Raw genomic sequence first — 19,784 nt, 5'->3', positions numbered from 1 at the left:
GGGTTCTGAAGCAGATTTTGGAAGCGGGAAGCTTCTCTCCCCTGTGGTGGGCTGGCTCTTGTGTTGGGCCAGGCTGACTGTGACCTGATAGGATGCTGTAGGAAGGCTGGTCAGATTTTGGACTGGATCCCATGTTCTTGGTCTGAGCTGGACTTTGGCCTCTGGTGGGAAGCAGCTGCCTCTTTTTATCAGGCTGAACAGCAAGCTTTTTGATATTACCTTTAGAACCAAGAGGCTCTTTTTTTTCTTCTTTGGTCTCTTCCCCCAAGGATACAGCAGAAATGTTTATTTGCCTTTGGAGCCACAGGAGCCTGGGTGTAGCTGACAAATAATAACACATTACCCTAGGCTTAACAGCACCATGATTGCTTGGGGACTTTAGAGCCTGTGAAATGCTTAGGATGGGGTGATGACAGTCTCAATCTGCTAATGATGTACAATTAGTGGGCCAATCAATCACTTTGGATTGAAGGCAGGAGGCTGGTGGTGGAAGCCAAGGACTGCAGGAGGCCTCTGCCATGTGCCTGGCATGAGTCGGAAAGACTTTGAAGGACACACATGGCGGGAGCCTTCTGTTACTCATGAGTGGTCTCGGAGCTTGCCCGCAGGAGCTAGGGGGTTAAATGAAAAGAATTATTATTTCAAGAAGATAAAAGCTCTTGTTTTAGAAACTGGGTGTTCTTTTCAGCTCTGTGGGTTCAACTACAATTTCCGATTCTATTAGTAGTGGAAATATTCATTGGGGTATTAGTTATGCACACCAGCCTACAGAGGTAGGGGAAGGGCGAAGTCGTGGGCTGAGTGCCCGTGTGTGTGTGTGTGTGTGTGTGTGTGTGTGTGTGTGTACACGTGTGTGTATGTGTCTGTTTGCCTCTGTAACATGCCTGCACTAGGGCATATAATGTATTAAAAATTCCTGAGAAATAACTCAGTAGAATTCATATTACATGGATAATGTGGGTTTATTTTGATCAGAGGGAAGATCCTGGTTTGAATGTGAACAATTACTCTCTTACTTTCCCTAAGGGACTAGAAGGAGGTGGGAGGTAATCATTTTAAGACGCAGAGAAGGTAAATATTTTTAAAGCTTTATCAACCAGGTGTCTTCTAAATTAGTTTAAGGATATCGTGTGGCTTTCATGATAGGCCCAGCTGTGCACTTGGGACAAACGACATAAATGACATCCACAAACTAGACTGCACAACATCTCTTAGTGACAGCCCGTGACACAGTCTGTCCATGAATGGCCCCCTTTTTTCTGTCTTCGTGTAATGCAGGGTTGCTCAGTCTTGGCACTATTGACATTTTCGGCAGATTGTTGTCACAGGACCTGCCCTGTGCATTGCAGGATATTTAGCAGCGTCTCTGGCCTCTGCTCACTAGATGCCAGAATCATCAGTGCCTCCAGATATGACAGCCAAAAACATCTCCAGACATTAGTAGGTTTCCCATCAAGGGCAAAATCGTCCCCATTAAGAACCACGGCTCTGCTGAGATGTAAGGGGTCAGTTAACCCACAGGTCCCAAGATGCATGCCCGGATCCCCTGACTGAATCTTCTACTCAAATTCTAGTATCCCCACCAATGGTTTTAACTAGTTTTTCAGTGCTGGTGTCATTCCTACCCAGAGTGCTCCTCTCGCAGATGGGTCCTTAAAGAGGGCTTTAGTGATGTTATGCTCTGGGAATAAGATCATTTCTTATCAATGAGGGAAAATGCCTGGGGACTTCACCCTGATGAATACACATAAAGATAGATTCCTCTGTTATTTTTTAGCAGGCAAACCATCTCAGCACTGACTTTAACTGACCCCATAGGGACTAATCTAACATGTAATTCTTCCTCTTTTTCAGTTTATCTTTGATAGCTGGCCGGTGTCCCTTTGGTGTTTCCTGTTGCCATCTGAGATCACTGTAGGCGTTAATGGCTCTTAAAATGCATTTGCAAAAAAATAAAATAAAACACAATGAATCTGCACCTTTTTCTATAAACATTAAAGCTATCAAACTCTACCTAAAATATAACTACTTAAAATACTGCTCACATAGTGTTTAACATTTAAACATTTTTAAGTAGCGTTAACGAAGTCTCTCTCTTTCTGGCAAGATTTGATCACAGATAACTTCTGGGAATCTGATTGTTACTTAGGAGTAACCAACCCCTCGTGAACCTCTGTATATAGGGACCTTTGTGGGGAGCCTTGGATTGGTAGGATCTGGTTGAGGTCAGACTGAGTGTTATGGCACTACAGTATCGAAGTCTAGAAATGAGTTGCTAATCTGCTTTGAGAGTGTAGTGTATGCTAGACCCTGGGTTGTGGGCTTTACCCAGAATAAGCTGCACAACAGCCTTCCCAAATAGACCATTATCATCTTAATCTTATGAGATTGGAAGGCTTAGACTGGTTCTGTGCCCTGCCCAAGGTCACCCAGCCCATAGGTGACAGAAGAAGGATTCCAAAGGAGGTGGCTCTGCCCCAGTGTGCATGCACAGACTTAGTCTTTCCACTTCCTTCCTTCCTTCTCTTGTAAGGTAGGAATAGCATCTGATGGTTCAGAAGGGTCTCCATGAAAGGTGTAAGACCTGGGGACAGACAAAGATGGCTAGTTGAGGAGAACTTAGTATTGGCGTCTTTATCTGTTTTCCAACGGTTTTAGTTTTCCAACTTTATATGATCCATCAATACTGTGAATCAGACCCATAGCCCCTGATTCTTCTCTGTGCACCTGAGCTATCTCCCTGATGCTGGCTCATTATCAGCAAACATCTCTTTCTTAGTGTTCCCTTCTCTTGGAGATTAAGCTGGGATTTAAATGCCCCCTTGCTCATGTCTGCTATGTGACTAATGCGAAAGTGAGCTTCTAAAAGAGGGGCTTATGCTGTCCCAATGGCTGTCTCATTTGGGGCCACCTGCGAGAGAGAGATGTTGCCAGGCAGATAATATTCTCCATTCTTGATTCTTCCACCTCATCGTCCCCCTTTGTACAACTCACTCAGTGTTGACAATAAGAGGAACACACAGCTCAAAGCCAAGCCATCTCCCTGATGCTGGCTCATTATCAGCAAACATCTCTTTCTTAGTGTTCCCTTCTCTTGGAGATTAAGCTGGGATTTAAATGCCCCCTTGCTCATGTCTGCTATGTGACTAATGCGAAAGTGAGCTTCTAAAAGAGGGGCTTATGCTGTCCCAATGGCTGTCTCATTTGGGGCCACCTGCGAGAGAGAGATGTTGCCAGGCAGATAATATTCTCCATTCTTGATTCTTCCACCTCATCGTCCCCCTTTGTACAACTCACTCAGTGTTGACAATAAGAGGAACACACAGCTCAAAGCCAAGCCTCTTGGTCATCTGTGCCAGCTGGTCTTGCCCTCAAAAGCATTCTCCTTTTTCTGGATTCATTGGGTTGTCTCGACACTCTGCTCCAGCGATTTTAAGAACCTTAGGTTTGAGGAAACCAACACCACGATCTTAATTCCCATTGGGCATTTAACTCGGTCTTAAACTCAAGAAATGGTCATCTTATAGAGGAAAGTGTCTGGGAAATTTTTACGGACATTCATTATCTGCTAGCACTCACCCACCATTAACACACAGTCACTTCCCAGAATCTTGGGGGTTTTATTAAGACATTTAATATCTTTGCATGTTGGGGCCACCAAAAGTCTAGTGATGCTTTAGATATACCACATGGGAACCTGTCTCTAAAACTTCCAGGTACTTTTGAGTTAACGAATTTAATGCAAGAATTTTATTAGGACTCGCATTTTTTATCGGTCTCAAAAAACCAACGTAACAGGTCGATGATTTCCCATGTTCACCCTTCGTCACCAGTTTTCACAGGCGAGTTTGGTCGGGCTGGAAGGCGCTGATTTAATACAATAATAATCCTTTGCCCTTTTATGGAGTTCTTTACTCTTTTGGGGGGATTACATATATCAATGTGACCCCTCCCCCCCATTTTTTTCCGCATTTAGCCTCATGCTGCTTCTGTGAGTCAAGCAAGTGGTAACCCATTCGGTGCGGCTTCCGACAAATTAGGTTCCTAAAAATTGAGAGACGCTCTGGTTGAGCTGAGTCTGCCCATCGCAGAGCTGGGTATGTGATCAGGGCGTTTACACCAGGGGGGCACTGGAGGCGGTTTCCAGGTGACTGCATGTCAGTAGTCATTGATAAACTTCTCATGGCTTTAGGAAAGGGAAATTGTTTACAGTACATCCTCACTGGGAGGCGTGCCACTGTTGCAACCACTCACCCCAAAGAGGCAGCTCCCTTGGGGGTGGCTACCTGACAGGCACTGCTGAGCAGGTTCTGATAGCTCTGTGTAAGGCAGGGCTGCCCGAATTAAATCTAGCCTAGGAAATGTGCATTCCTGTTAGAGGAAACACACTTGGTCTCTCTGGAGGAAAATGCTTTGCTTTTTATTTTCTGCAGAGAGCTACATTGGTGCATTGTAGCATTTTCGACTTAATGGTTTTGCGCTCTGACTTGGAAGTTTGCTGCTCAGTCTTAGTCTCTTGTTAGCCTAGAGCTGTGGTTCTCACCCTGTGGGTGGTGGGTTCCCAGGGGCCTGAGGTGCTATTTTCAAGGATCAGAGGATTGCTTTTTGTGATGCAAACATCGCTGGTAGACAGAATAAACAGTATGTCTCCTTCATGTATATGCTACGCTTTTTCAAATGTATGCAGAGGAACCATCATCAAGAATTCCATCAGTGGGTAGGAAATGTCCTACGGTGTGGGTATTGAGGAATTTCTTTTTAATGTTCAAAAGGAATTCTTATACTCAAAAAAGTTGAGTACAAAGGGGCAGAGCGACATTGGCTTTTCAAATCAGTGCCGTTTCCATGTCATTCTGGGTTCTCTTTTTTTCCATGGAATTAACATTTTTGTCCTGGCCATAATCACTGTTTCAAAGAGGTTGTCGTCTCATTTAAGGTAACCCCGGGAATCAGTGGGATACTTTAGAGCCTGCTTCATTGTTTTTCCTTATGCCTATTTTTTTTTTACCGTGAGAAAATATATATAACATAAAATTTTCCATTTTAACCATTTACAAAGGTACCGTTCAGTGGCATTGATTACAGTCATATCCTTGTGCAAAACTCACCACCCTCTGTCTCTAGTACTTTTTCATCCTCCCAAACTGAGACACTGTACTCATTAAATGCTAACTCCTCATTCTCCCCTCCCCCAGCCCCCTGGCAATCTCTATTCTACTTTCTGTCTTTGCCAATTTGACTACTCCGGATCCCTCATATAAGTGGAGTCATACAGCACCTTTTGTGACTGCTTTACTTCATTAGCATAGTGTTTAAGGATTCATGCATGTTGTAGCATGTGTCAAAATTTCCTTAAAAAATTTTTTTTAACATTTATTTGTTTTTGAGAGAGAGAGAAGAGACAGAGCAGGACAGGGGAGGGGCAGAGAGAGGGAGACACAGAACTCGAAGCAGGCTCCAGGCTCCACACTGTCAGCACAAAGCCTGATGCAGGGCTCGAACTCATGAACTGAGATCACGGCCTGAGCCAAAGTCGGACACTCAACCGACTAAACCACCCAGGCACCCCAGAATCTCTTTCCTTTTTAAGGCTGAATGATAGTCCACTGGGTGTATGCGTACTGCATTTTGTTTACCTATTCATCTGTTAGTGAACACTTGGGTTGCTTCGCCTTTTAGCTATCATGAATACCGCCGCTGTGAGTGCAGGTGTCCAAATATCTGTTTGACTCCCTGTTTTCATTTCCTTTGAGTACGCACCTAGAAGTAGAATTGCTGGGTCACATGGTAATTCTACGTTTCGTAGTTTGAGGACCTGCCAGACTGTTTTCCACAATGCTGCACAATTTTACATTCCCACCAGCAACGCACACGGGTTCCAATTTTCTCTACATCCTCGCCAGCACTTAGTTTCTGTTTTCTTTTTTTTTTTTTTGCTTCAATTTTCATAGGCCACGGAGATAGCATTGGGTAAATTGCTAGCTCACTGCTCTCACGTCCTGGCTGCCTCAACAGCTGCCATTTGCACACAGGAGGCAAAATGGAGAGGCTGTGCCTCGTGTTCCTCTTGCGCTTGTCCCCCTGCCCTCCACACTCACCTCCATCTGTGTCCCCGTGCTTGTCCCCATCCTGCTTCCTTAGCTCCGGCCCCACAGCAGAGCTGCCTGGAGGGAAGGTGGCTCAATGCCAGGCCAACTGGGGCTTCTGCAGGCTGGTGACGTCCGGTTTCCACCTGGCCTTGCTGCTGCTCTGACAGCCTTGTGTGTTTTGCTCTCCAGCTCCCCATCTTGGCTGCTCCTGCATACCTCTCCCCATATCACTTTTTAAAAAAAAAAGTTTATTTATTTAGAGAGAGACAGAGACCACGTGAGCAGGGGAGGGGAAGAGAGAGAGAGAGAGAGAGAGAGAAAGAGGGAAAGAGAGAGAATCTCAAGTAGGTTCCATGCTGTCTGCACAGAGCCCGATGCAGGACTCAAACTCACGAACCGTGCGATCATGACCCGAGCCCAAACCAAGAGTCAGATGCTTAACTGACTGAGCCACCTAGGTGCCCCTCCCCAGATCACTTGAATAAGCAACTATCAAATAATGGCTTCTGTGTTCTCAACACTGTGGGGTTGAGAACTGTGGCAATAAACAGGAGCTACTCCTTCTCCAGGAAGAAAACAGACCTGTACAAAGACCGATGTCCTTATGAGTCCGGGGCTAGGGTAGGCTGCCTCAGAAGCTGCACTGCCTCAGTGTATGAGGCCTGATCCACCACTTACCAGCCATGGGACCTTGAGCTTTTTCCTTGAAAAAATTATTTGTTTGCTTTTATTTTTTGACTTCAACCATTGTCCTACAAGGAAAAGCTGCCGTGGCCATGACTCAGAGAGGGAAGAATATGGAAGTTCTGAGTGTGCCCCTGCCGTTCTATCTGAGCGAGGGGGGAGGTTGTGCTCTGTCTACATCCTTGGCTGCACTTAACGGGCTGCAACTGTTTACGCAGATGTGTCCATGATGTGCCATCACAGACACAGATTCTAGTAAAAGGAAAGTCAAAGAATGGAAAAGATTTTAGCCGCATGCTGATTGCCTCTCAGCTTGTGTGTGCTCTCACTTGATCGTGAACACCAGGACCAGTTCCTGTTTCCCTGAAGCACCATAATGTGCCTACACTTTCTTCCCGCATGATACCTGCCCCCCAAATATCAAAAGGGACCCTTGAAAGATGGGCTTTGCCGTACTCACATCCTGTCTCCTCATGTTCAGATCCTACGTGTTTGTCGCTGTGGCTTCATGTAGATAGAGCAATGTCTATCTTCATGTAGATAGAGCAATGACAGAGGGGTCTGTCGGTTGTTTCCGTTCCTTGGCAGAAGTGAATTTGACCGTAAGCATCAACAGTCTTTGTATGTGAGCCTGGGGAACGTTTGCAAGGGCTCGTTATTGTTACTAATGATTAATGATGAAATTAATGTTCAATTATTATTATTAATATCTGGCTGTCTACCTATCCCCCACCCCCTCTTCCTGCTGAGGAAGCACAAACACATGTGTTGGGCACCTTGTATCAGTCAGTGCACGGGACTTTCCCTTCTAATTTAATGCGGTTTTACAGCTCAGTTTAGACGATTAGCAACAGGGATATATAGCATGCGGCTAAAAAAAGGAATTTATATATGATTTTAAGGATAGAGGACAGAGAGCTGCTGTGTGATTTTTTTTAAAAAAATGAATTTCACCAAGCACTGTAACAGGATTGTCACCAAGGCTAACAAGAAAGCAAATATCCACATTTAAAATAAAATGCAGGCATATAAATGCCATATGGTGCTCTCGCAATGTTATTACCCCTTTCTTTGGCTTGCATCATTTTTCTGACGTCGCTGTTTGCTTCTTGCCTCTGCTGCTTTTTAAAAAAAAGTTTCACTTGCCCTTAGCCCTTTGGTTCTGTATTTCTATGAGGTATATTTCTCTTCTCCCTTTCTTTGGAGGCTTGTCAGCCTTTTCTCCAGGGAAGAGGAGGAAAGAGGACCTGTCCAGATGGCCCTATAAACATGTGACACCTGCTTCTGGGAGCTTCTCTAGCGGGAGTTTGAGGGTTGAGGAGATTGCCCCCTGCCTGAAAAATGGGCACATTGCTTCCCATCTCTTTTCTCCTTTTTAAAGATGATCACATGCCTTTTTTAATAATATCTCTAGAAACGTCTTGAATCCAAATTCTTCTCTCATCATTAGGGAAACAACAACACAGATGAACTCACTAACCATACCTTGTGAAAAATTCATATCAAAATTTTAAAAAAATTGGTTTTTTTTTTGTTTTGTTTTGTTTTTTTACAATTAACATTCTTCCTTGGAGTGGGATCCTTGATGGTTGCGTTTGGGGGACGTATCTCTGCGTCCACAGGGGAAATTCATAGGGGCTGTGTCTACACTGAATGTGCCATGGTCTCCTGTTCAGATTTTTGCATGGGATATTTATGGTGCTTTGGACAGGGCCTGTCGTCCCCCAGCTCTGAGGGGAAATGTCAGGTCTTCAGGGAGGTTTTCCTGACTCCAAAAGGAGGTCAGCACCCCCTACTCCCGTAACACCTTGCACACCCCCAGGATGGCATTCATCAGTCTGAACTGGAGTTACGTGCTTCATGGCTGACGTCCCCATCAGCCTGAGAGCTCTGTGAGGCCCAGTCTCTAGCCCAGGGCTGGAACCCAGAACCCGGAGAGCACTGAATCCATGCCTGATGAATGAATAAATGAATGAATGAGCATTAGCCTGCATTTTGATATGCAAAATGACCTTGAAACCAAAAATAGTGTTGTATACTAATAAATGGCAATGGGGGACAAAAAACCCCACCCTGGTCTTCACCTTTGAAGTGCAAATATTTTGGTTAAAGGGGGGGTCCAGGGGGGGGCTGTCCTCTGATCATGCTTCTTGCACACTGCACACAGTATTTATGTGCTAGGGAGGGGCTTTTGTTTCATTAGGCAATACCTGTAAGCATAATTCTCCAGACTTTGCAAGGCAGCCTTGAATACAATATACAGTTTACTTTTATCCAGTCGTTTTCAACCCTGTAAAACCCAACACCATCTTTTGGAGCAAATATTCATTAGTGCCCACTTACCACATTGAAATAAATCTCCTAGATTGTGCAACTCATCTACACATATAATTTGGAAAATTTCAATAGTATTTTCTAGCTACAGTATAAAGGAGAGATAAAAGGTAGATCATTTACAATAGAATAATATGCTTCAGTAATAGGCATTTGGGCATGAAACCCTAGGAGACCCACCGAAGCAGCGAGACCCTCGCGTCTGTGTATGGAACGCGGTAGTTCCAAACGTGGGTCAGTTCAGGTGTGTCCCCCCAGTGACTAAGATGCTACAAGGGATGTCCCCCCAATGATGTGCTTTTCAAAAATGGAGAACAGTCCTTGGCAGTGTTCCAACTAGTCAAGATTCAACCTTCTTGCAATTTACATTGATTGGAGTCACATTCTTGTAAAGTTCAGTCTATATTGAAACTATGCAAAAAAAATTGTGTGTGTGTGTGTGTGTGTGTGTGTGTGTGTGTGTGTGTCTACACGTAAAAGGGAGTTGAGTTCTCAGCTCAGGTAATTATAAACATGAATTTTTCTCCATGGGATAGTCAAAACTCACAGTAAGTTTGGGATTCTTGTCTGGTTGGTGACACTAACTCTTGTACATTCTTGCCCCTTCCCGCTGCATGCCCGGAGTGCCCCTGTGATCGTGACAACCACAAACACCCTCCCAAATTTACCAGTCACCTCTTAGGGGGTTACAGTCTGAATGGGGTTGTTAAAAAAAACACACCAAACTTCCAGGGAGCCCCTGTGTAGCTTCGGGAACACACACATATGATTTCTATTCTTGTGTGAAAGGCTATGTTCAAAAGCCAAGACTCTGTCCTTCATGCAGTTCCTGTGCTATTAATATTCAATTCCATTCCACAAACCTGTCCTGTGTGCCTGCATATATGGCCATCACCTGTGCCCCTCTGTAGTGGATACTCTTACTAGTGTTCTACGTTACAAAATCCTGACAGTTTATCTGTTCCTGGATGAACAGTTTTCTTTTATGTCCTTTGTAGGTTGGTTTGCCTTAAATGATTACTCCCCTGTTTTCCCTAGGTGCTAAAAAAGAGGGAGCAAGTGTAGAGAAACACATCGCGCATTTGATACAAAATGGGGGAGACACACATGTGGGTAGACAGCAATGCAGGATGAGTGGGTCCATCGACAGGGGAAAATGCAAAGAACAGAGACAGCCAGGGGGAGGAGAGGTAACTCTAGCCAGAGGGCAGAGGGCATCCTGCAGGAGGCAATGGTGGATTTGTGTTTCGAGGAGCATCAGGAGTTTGACAAGCATAAAAAGGGGAAGAGGAAGAATATCCCAGCAGACAGAACAGCCTTTAAAAAGCACAGACGCAAAGAGGCACATGGGTGGCTCAGTCAGTTGAGCATCTGACTTAGGCTCAGGTCATGATCTCATGCTTCATGAGTTCGAGCCCCACATTGGGCTCACTGCTGTCAGCACGGAGCCAGCTCCGATATCCTCTGTCCCCGCCCCCATCTCTCTCTGCCCCTCCCCTGCTCACGCTCTCTCTCAAAAACAAATAAACATTAAAAGAGGGCACAGAAGCATGAAGTGGGATTCTGTCTCTTTAGAGGGTAAGCTGCAAAAATGACTGGAATTACAGGCAAGACGGAGAGGGACAGCAGATGCTTGCCAACAGTGGGGCTCCCAGCACTTCTGCTCAGGAAGGGGGGGTGACACATTCTGCGGGAAGAGGAGGTGGCAGGGCAGCAGGCAGGATGCAATTACCGCCTTGGAGCAAGGCCACGTCCTCACGGCTGCCGCCGCCACTGTAGGCATGTATGTGACCCTGGGATTCCGAAGGCTCAGACAAGGCCCATCTCTGTTCTTTACTGTGGGGAGTATGGACTCCGCCTTCTCTGTTCCAGTTTTCCCTCCAGGGCACGGCCATCATGTCTGTCCCAAAAGCAAGAAAGACCAACTGCATCCTTACGGATACTTGTGCTGTTTCTCAAGGGAGCCATGCAGCATTCGGGAGCAGTCCACATTGCCTCTCTCCCTTTTCTCCTCCTTACCCCTCTCTCTCCCAGTCCCCTGCCCCCTCCTTTTCCTTCATTACAAAGCTGACAGAGAGAACTTAGCCATTGTAGAGGTTTTGGAAAACAGTACAAAAAAGAAAGTAAAATCTTGCAAAAGCCCCTCGTCCAAGGAGATCTGTCGTCAACACGTTGATAATTGTGCTTCTGAATCGTCTCTCTTTGCGTCTTTTGCCCAAATGCTGGGCACTGCACTGGCATGTCGATCCCCTTCCCACTGACACTTGCAGGGGCTGTCACTCATGTGTCCCCGTGTCTGTCCTAGCCGCAGCCTGTGTCTTCCCCATTAATGTCTCTGGGTCTCCATTCTCTGCTCTAACACTGCTCTTGGCATCGCTGCTGGTCCCCTCCTGCAGGGCTGGCCTGTGGGAGGAGTCAGATACTGCCCTCTCTCTAACTCTCCGTCCTGGGAATGGTTGCAGCCCTTCCCACCGCACAGCTGAAACCCGCTGTAATTTCTAACGAGACTTTTCTGTAGATATAGGAACATCGGAAACATTGTCATGCCACGTCAGGTTGTAGTTCAGGCTGATCTTGGACTTCAGAGGTGTATGCCTGTCCCGGGGACCACATGGGGCCGTGTCCCTGACCTGCCTGCAAGTGGCTAAAGCCAGCTTACCCTGACCTCCTGGAGAGGCGGTTGCAGGCAGGCAGCTTAGCTGACTCAGGAGAAACCAACTTTGGATAATTTGAGGAGAAAAGAAAAAAAAAAATGAAAGGATATCTGATAGCTACCGAATCCCTGGGATGGATAGAGACCCAGACTTGGGAGGTACCCAGCCAAGAGCAGTCACCCAAATCACGCCACGGAAGTGGTTCCGGAAGAAGCCACTGTCGTTTCTGGCCGGCATAGGTAGCATCTTGCCGTGCTGATCCCATTGATTCTGGGCCGTAGGTGCTGCTGTTAGAACCACCCTGTGACTGCCCCGAAAATGGGATAGAATATCTTCACTGTGGCCACCGGCCCCAGGATGGCACCCACATGGTCCCTGCTTCTTTGTAGAACTGACGGTGTGTCCACTGCTCCCTGCCACCTCCCTGCCCCCATGGAAGCTTCCATCTAGTGCTGTCTGGCTCCACCTTCACTGGGGGCAAAGTTGTCTCTCCATGCCTCTGCCCTGTGTAGTGTCCATGTCCCTCAATCTCTGTTCAGGAGACTTCGGGGGAGCCAAGAGTCTTGCGCGGCAGGCTGGGCACAGGTGCTGAGGTAGTTGCGTCCACACTAGAGGAGGGCTCTGCATCTAACCCCTTCCTCTCTGCCCCTGGTCCCTCAGACTGTAGGTTCTGCTAACCCCGCTTAGGAGACCCTGGGAAGGTGTAGTCCCTTCCCACCCTTCTTCCCTTTCCAGGCCGAGTGGCCATTCTGCCTTCTCTCTGTCTTTGACCCTAGCCCGATCTTATCTATTCTGTGGGAGAGAAAAAAAGTGGTTTGGAGGCGCCTGGGTTAAGCGTCTGACTCTTAATTTCAGCTCAGGTCGTGATCTCACAGCTTGTGAGTTCGAGCCCCACATTGGGCTCTGCACCGACCGTGTGGAGCCTGCTTGGGATTCTCTCTCTCTCCCCCCGCCCCCCGCCCTTCTTTCTGCCCTACCCTACTTGCTCTTTCTCTCAAAATAAATAAACTTAAATTTTTTAAAAAAAAATTTAAAAAAAGTGGTTCTGCAGGCATGCCTCTGGGAATCTTTGCTCCTCACTTAGGAATAGCTTTTGGGATACCAGAGAGAGGAAAACACACAGAAAACCATAGAAAAGATACTCCAAGGCCAAGTCTGTCACATCTGTCTCACTAGTGTCTGGTTCAGAGTCTGACTTTTGTCTCCGTGGTCGGGGAAGCCTGGGCTACATGCTTGTGTCTTTGCAGGGGGGAGGCTGGGAGAGCGAGTACTTGGCATTCTATAGCTTCTGTCCTGGGAGGAGCATTGTTCTGTTTTGCTCGTCAGTGAAGTGAGCTCAGTAGGTGCATGATAAATATTTATTGAATGAAAGGGGAGAAAGTATTGAATTCAACTTCATTCACAGCTTGGAAAATATTCTGCAAAAGAAAATTTGTTCAGTCTGGATGTTTCTATCAAGTTGTCTCAATGCAGGGTTTCACAGTTTAGGATTTTTTTCTTTGAAAAAAAATTTTTAATGTTTATTTAGTTTTGAGAGAGAGTGATAAAGAGAGCGCAAGCAGGGAACGGGCAGAGAGAGAGAGAGAGAGAGAGAGAGAGAGAGAGAGACATGGAACCTGAAGCAGGCTCCAGGCTCTGAGCTGTCAGCACAAAGCCTGATGCAGGGCTTGAACTCACAAACCATGAGATCAGGACCTGAGCCGAAGTCAGACACTTAACCGACTGAGCCACCTAGGTGCCCCAGGATTTTTTTCTCTTTCCTTCCTTCCTTCCTTCCTTCCTTCCTTCCTTCCTTCCTTCCTTCTTTTCTTCTTTCTTTCTTTCTTTCTTTCTTTCTTTCTTTCTTTCTTTTTCTGTGAAGCCGTGTTTCATTCTTTCTTAAGCTCCTGTTTCCAGTCTAACTAGAAAGTGCATGCATATTTCTTTCTGTCTTCTTTCCATTTTCTTTCTATCTCCCAACAATTCTCTGCAAACCTGTCTGGGCAGCCTTCTTGTACCTCCAGGAAAATTCTAGGCCCTCAAACCATTGTTTCATTTCTGCTTTCTATACTCCAAATCTTTTCCTCAAACGTGCTCTTCCTTTTCATAGACTTAATTATTGTTTTCTTGCTTCTCATTGCCTTTTTCTCTTCTAGTTCCCACATCTTTGCCCCATATAATTTCTTAAGGCCTATTTCATTATTCTCTATAGTTTTATGAGAGTGAGCATCCCTGTGTGCTTTCATGAAAAAGTCTTTCTCTAGAAAGAAGGAAAGAAAGGGTGTAACTCTTGGGGAGGGGATTGCTTACCACATCCCCAGTAACACCCAGTGATCTTCACGGGTGTTGACTCAACAACACCCACGTGCATTTTAAAGGCATTGACCTAACTCTGGCTGATCTTGGGGCTTTCTTCAGGTCTTCTAGTGGGTGAGATAAATATTAAGCCACAGAAAAATGCATGCTTCTTTGCCACTTACCTTGATTCCTGGGCATGTAGACAGGCACTCTGGGCAGCCCACCAGAGGCTCACAAGTGTCTTCCCTCTGGGTTATTCATACCTGCAAGTGGAGGGAGGGGGGCATGTGAAGGCTTTCTTCTCTCCCTCACTTCCTGAGTACACTTGGATGCTGGTTCCAGGCAACAGTGACCTGGCTCTGAGATGGCCAGGAAGGATGAGGACAAGTCAAGGGCTCCTTGATAATCCACTGTGACCCTTTTACTTTACTCAATGTGTAATGTGACTGCATTGTGACCATTGTTCCCCAGCTCCATCCCCCGGCCTGTCTCATCCCTGTGCGGGGTCCCTGTTCCTCCAGAAAGCCCCTCTGGGGCCTGGCTTTGCTTAATGACTTCCCCAGTTCCTCATCTCCTTCTAGGACAGGCCCCTCAGTAGGAGGTCCATTGTAATCACTTTCTTTCTGCTTTCATTACCTGTGCTCCTCCTTGGTGAGGGCCATAGTCTAAACAAGGGAACTCGCCTTCCATTGAGGAGAAATTGCCCCAGTGGACACAGTCTGACCTCTTTATCCCCTTCATTGTGTAATAATTATTGAGCTATCACTAACATAAAATACCGGAAGGACTGCAGGGAGGAGAGTTGAGATGATGGGGGTCCTGGAAGGAGCCAAATAAATAGTGTCCCCTCCTTCCCACCCCAGGTATGAACTGATTGAGAAGTAAGACAAAGGAGATGATGCACTAAAGCACAGTATTACTATATTTTCTCAACACTGGAGAATATGGCTTGTATCTGTAGAAAAATGGGGTTCTTAATAACAGTGCCAGAATTAGACAGGAGATCACAAGGCCACTTTTTGAGGGCACTTTGTTCCCAAAAGGAAAGGAGAGGAAGAGGCAGAGTGCTCAATTCCTGGGTCAGAGTAAGGCTGGAGACATGCCATGTGTATCGTAGCAGGGGGAGCCCTCTGCTCGAGAAAGAAGCATTGGGGTGGGATCTTGTTGCCCTGGCTGTTGTGGACTGCTTGACCTTGAACGCTTGTTAGCCAGGGGAGAAGAGTGAGGCGGCTTCAGGTGTCTGTAGCATTGTTATTGCAGTATTATTATCATATGCTCGTACATATAACGGTGGGAGGGCATTTTGGGGTGGAGGCTGTGTTGTTCACTGTGCTGCTGAAGTCTGGGTAAAGTAACTTTAGACTTTGGATAGGTGAGCAGCTAGGTGGGCATTGATCAAGGTTGCCAGGGGTTATTCTGTAGAGGTGGCTCATCAGGAGGGGGGTCCATCCTCCTCTGCTTTCCATGGGCTTGCTTTCCAAACCTCAGCTGAAGAGCAGAACCATTCTTCAGCCAAGGTTACATGTGGGAGTTTCCTACATCGGTGTGATTGCCTGTGTGCTGTTCCAATCCTGAGGGTACGGTTTCTGAATTCTTAACTAACAGAGATCCAAGGGTTATCCATCACCGTTGGCACGCTTTTGTATTCCACATTACCAGAGCTACAAGAATATTTCTGTCTTCTCTCCTACGTGGTATTTTTAATCAGTGGGATGTCATTAGGTACTATACTTTGCCTTCAACACCTGCACCAGGGCAGGACACCATGGACAGCGCCACAAAGACTGCTCTCAGCCAAAGACTTGGTGGTTCCCACCCCGCCTTGCGCACTAGACTTTGTGTGTGTGAGGAAGGAACTTTTCTCTCTTTTCAGACTGCTGTGTCCCTTGCAGCCAGAACAGCCTGTGGCATATGAAAGGTCCTTAAAAATTATGTGCTGAATGAATTAACTGGCTGTATTCTGAGTGCAAGCTCTTGTGTTCCAATTGAATATTATCTCCAAATGTTAAACACCACTGAATTGTAGAGCAGAAGACTTTAAAAGATTTTAATTAAAGTGTTCCTAGAGTAGAACAGCTGAGAATGTTTATTATTTGTGGATTTTAATTTTTCTACATTCCAGGTGCACCTATATTGGCATTTCAGTGATAAAAACAATTTAATTATATATACCAAAAGCTTTTTAAAAAACTTTGCATGGTGATACCAGGAAAGCACTGAACTTGTCAGTAACCTATTAGATGCTGCAGTGTGGCTCAGAGTCAGGTGCTAGATGAAACTTTAGTGTGTGTGTGAATTCAGCTATTGACCTGAATATAAACAAAATACATTTGTGTATTCAGCCTTTGAGTAGGACATTCTCCATAGGCTCCATGAAGATTTTGCTACATGATTCTCACTAACGTGTGTTTATAGTATCTCTGCCATGGAGATTATAGGCAAATGCTGTTTACAAGCTCTCCTCAAAGTTTATAGAATTGCTGATACTACATGGTTATTCATTATAATATCGAAACTATTTGTTAGAATTTTGTGGAAAAAGAAATCTTTGTGGAAAAACATAATAATATCAGAAAATAAAGTCAGTTCTTTTGAAAGGCAGTTCCTATTATCTTTCCATTTTGAGAAATTATTCTCAGTTGAATTGTATTACCATGGTGATGTGTTTGCATTTCAACAAAACCAAACCAGACTGTAAAGTAGAGCTCTGCATGTCTAGCTCCTGTCCTAGGACTTTTATTGCAGTATCCTTATTATTAAATAAAATCTCCTATGTTCCGGCTAAAAATCACAACAAAGAAGCAATTTCCTCGGCCAGACACAACAATCTGGATTGCTGATCTCAGAATTCGAAGAAATCACATAAAAGTGAAAAGGAGAACAGGCATTAGAGAGGTAAAAGTCAAATAAAGGACTCACCCACAAATGAATAGAAATATACTTGTTCTCTAAAATAAGACTGCAGAAGTAAGCCAACACAGGAAGGGCGTTTTGCTTAATGAGAGTTGGACGTGTGGCTTGATCCCCTGAGGTCTGAAACAAGTAAACCCTTTCAGGATTGTCAGCACATACCTCCCTGTCTCAAAGGAGAGCTCTTAGAGCTGGCTCTCCTGCTCTCTGTTTGTGAAGTTTGTTTTACTCTTTGGAATAATTGCACACGTAATTCTGACAACTAAATGCAAAGTCTACAGGAGGTAGGTTTTGAGTTCTTCGAAAATTCCTGCAGTTCGTGCCAATGGGAGGCAGGAAATCCTTTCGCATAATGCTATTTGCATAAGAAGGAAAGAACACATCATTTATTCTAATCAGCAAAGTGTGAAAACAAGATCTGGACAGATGTGCACAACCATCCTGTCACTCCTGCCCAAATATTGTATCAGTCCATCTTGTCCCAGATCACAATTTTCTTCGCCCAAGAACACATTAGCTCAGTCAGATCTGGGTTCTCACAAAGCTTTTTGCTAGCTGCTGGGCTTACTGGTAAATAAGCAGTGTGGTTTTGCTTAGCAACCCCTCCGTGGAAACACAGCATGCTTTGTAAGCGGTGGGGAGGTGGGGAGGCGGCTGGCTCGGGAAGCAAGGTATGTGCCTCTCAGGGTCTCTGCAGCTGGTCTCTGACATCGCAAACATTATCTTCAATCTTTAGTCTCGCAAGGCTGATGAAGAACTAGGGGGAAATTAATTGGAAGGCAAATAAAAAGTGTTCAAGATTGTGAGCTGAGACTGTCTGAGAACTCAACCCAGAGTCAACACAGAAGAACCAAGAGAGAATGAGGACCTTTTTTCTCATTAAAAATGAGGTAATTATAGGAGATAATGTATCCAGGAAGCCCACAATGACTTCCTGAAGCTAAACAAAGATTATCTTAAGCCAGACATGAGGGAACATTCCTCAGTAGCTAAGAGCAGCATTAAATCTGGGACTGTCCACATCTAAGAAAAGATTTGAACTTGTACATCCAAGATAATCATTAACAGTCACTGAGCACTTAGCAGGCAGTGTGATCAGCTTTTGCACACTCATTTAATTTTCCAAACAATCCTGTGAGGTGGGTTCTTTTACGTCCATTTTATAAAGGAAGAAACTGATGTGTAGAAAGATCGACAAACTTGCTTGAGGTCACCCAGGTATATAGCAGTGGGGATGGGAGGTGTGCCAGGCAGTCTGCTCTTAGACTCTGAGTTCCTAACCACCATTTTACAAGTGGTAGGGTGCAGTTACAGGGCTAATGGGGATTCAAAGTCCAAAGATCACTGGATGAGGTGTAAGGTAGTTTGTGGTTCCATCTTGAAAGCTGTGAAGCGTCCAAGTAAGGCAACTGTTTTGTTTCATTTTAATATCTGGAGGGCAGCAAAAGCATGGATATCCAGAATAACATATATTGCTAAAACCTTACGTCCACACCTTGTCCTTTTTTAAAAAAGGTTTTTTAATGTTTTTACTTTTGAGAGAGACAGAGACAGAATGCGAGTGGGTTAGGGGCAGAGAGAGAGGGAGACACAGAATGTGAAGCAGGCTCCAGCCTCTGAGCTGTCAGCACAGAGCCTGATGTGGGGCTCGAACTCCCCAACTGTGAGATCGTGACCTGAGCCAAAGTTGGGACGCTTAACCGGCTGAGCCACCCAGTCGCCTCCACACCTCTTTCTAAAGTGAAGTATGGGTAGACAGCTTTTCATACACACGCATGCGAGACACTTGACTTCTTATGTCCCTAAAATACCCCAATGATTGACTTCTCCACGCATTCACTGAGCATCACTGTAGGATGTCTGGAAGCAGCAGCCCAGGAACACACGTGCTGGCTTGGGCAGTGAGCAGTGGTGAAATGTTTACCTTGCTGATAAACTCTCCAACAGATAATACATTTAAGACACCACTATTTAGCCTTTGTTACATACCTCCCTCTTTGCCACGAAACGAATCCTGTCCTGTGCCATCGTCCCTTCTGCCCACCTCTGAGGGCTGGGGAATGTCCCCCAGCTTTCACATACTTGCAGTCCTCCTTTGCCAACCTCAGCCTCATGCGGGTTGCAGTTGTGTCCCCACCCTAATTTATGACCTCACAAGTGTCTCACAAACGTTTAGTTCACTTTACTTTTATTATGTGTTTGTGGAGGACAATTTATGGTGTGTGTGTGGGGGGGAATGGTGTGTCCATTGCCAGCAATTAGATGAATTTAATGATTGATGGTGAAATCTCCTTTCGGGCTTTGGATTTTTATATATATCTATAAACAAAACTAGGCCAGTGATACATAAGTTCCTGGATTCTCAGAGGGACTCAACTGCGCTCCCCCAGTCCTGCTATCATATCCAGTCTGGAAATTTATGAAATGGGGAAGACATTCCCGTGGTTCTCAAGTGATTTATCTGGTCACAATACTTCCGTGCAAAAATACTTGGAATTTTCATTTGCAGTTTCAACAATATCAGTAAATTATCACTTTTTTTTTTTTTTCCAGATGGCTTTTCTGAGGAGATGAGGAAGGGACCATGTAAGAGCATGGATCAAATAATTTTTCCCTGTTCCCACTTTATACACTGAATGCCCTCTTGGGAGTTAGAGCACATGACTACTTTTCACAAGGAAGGATTGTATTTCTTTGGGTCTTCTTGTGTGTTTTTAGGGAATATACTGATCCCAGAACGGGGGTGGAAATTGTGCTGACTTAGATTTGTGCCAAAATATGTTCTCCACTGTAACTGCTCTTACTGACTGCCCTGTGTCCTCCATTTTGCCACGTT

General features: G+C 45.3%; 1 protein-coding gene and 2 long non-coding RNA genes across 4 annotated transcripts in view; 1 reads left to right on the top strand and 2 right to left on the bottom strand.

Moving 5' to 3' along the window:
* The window catches only part of KCNK10 (potassium two pore domain channel subfamily K member 10), a 123,721-nt gene that overhangs the window by 92,078 nt on the left and 11,859 nt on the right, over positions 1-19,784 (top strand). The window lies entirely within an intron of this gene.
* Positions 1,138-7,300, bottom strand: LOC125167774 (uncharacterized). Of its 2 annotated transcripts, none has more exons than XR_007152938.1 (3): positions 7,234-7,300; positions 3,298-3,440; positions 1,138-1,930 (listed from the first exon to the last, which is right to left on the bottom strand). It is a non-coding gene; the product is annotated as an uncharacterized LOC125167774 (long non-coding RNA). The 2 variants fall into 2 exon arrangements; XR_007152937.1 differs by lacking the exon at positions 1,138-1,930 and adding an exon at positions 2,084-2,584.
* Positions 7,310-19,039, bottom strand: LOC125167773 (uncharacterized). The gene is made up of 3 exons (XR_007152936.1): positions 18,938-19,039; positions 14,221-14,301; positions 7,310-7,404 (listed from the first exon to the last, which is right to left on the bottom strand). It is a non-coding gene; the product is annotated as an uncharacterized LOC125167773 (long non-coding RNA).

This window comes from Prionailurus viverrinus, chromosome B3, assembly GCF_022837055.1.
Source record: "Prionailurus viverrinus isolate Anna chromosome B3, UM_Priviv_1.0, whole genome shotgun sequence".
Lineage (NCBI taxonomy): Eukaryota > Metazoa > Chordata > Mammalia > Carnivora > Felidae > Prionailurus > Prionailurus viverrinus.
The sequence above is the reverse complement of the archived record's forward strand: the minus strand, read 5'-3'. Positions and strand labels throughout refer to the sequence as shown.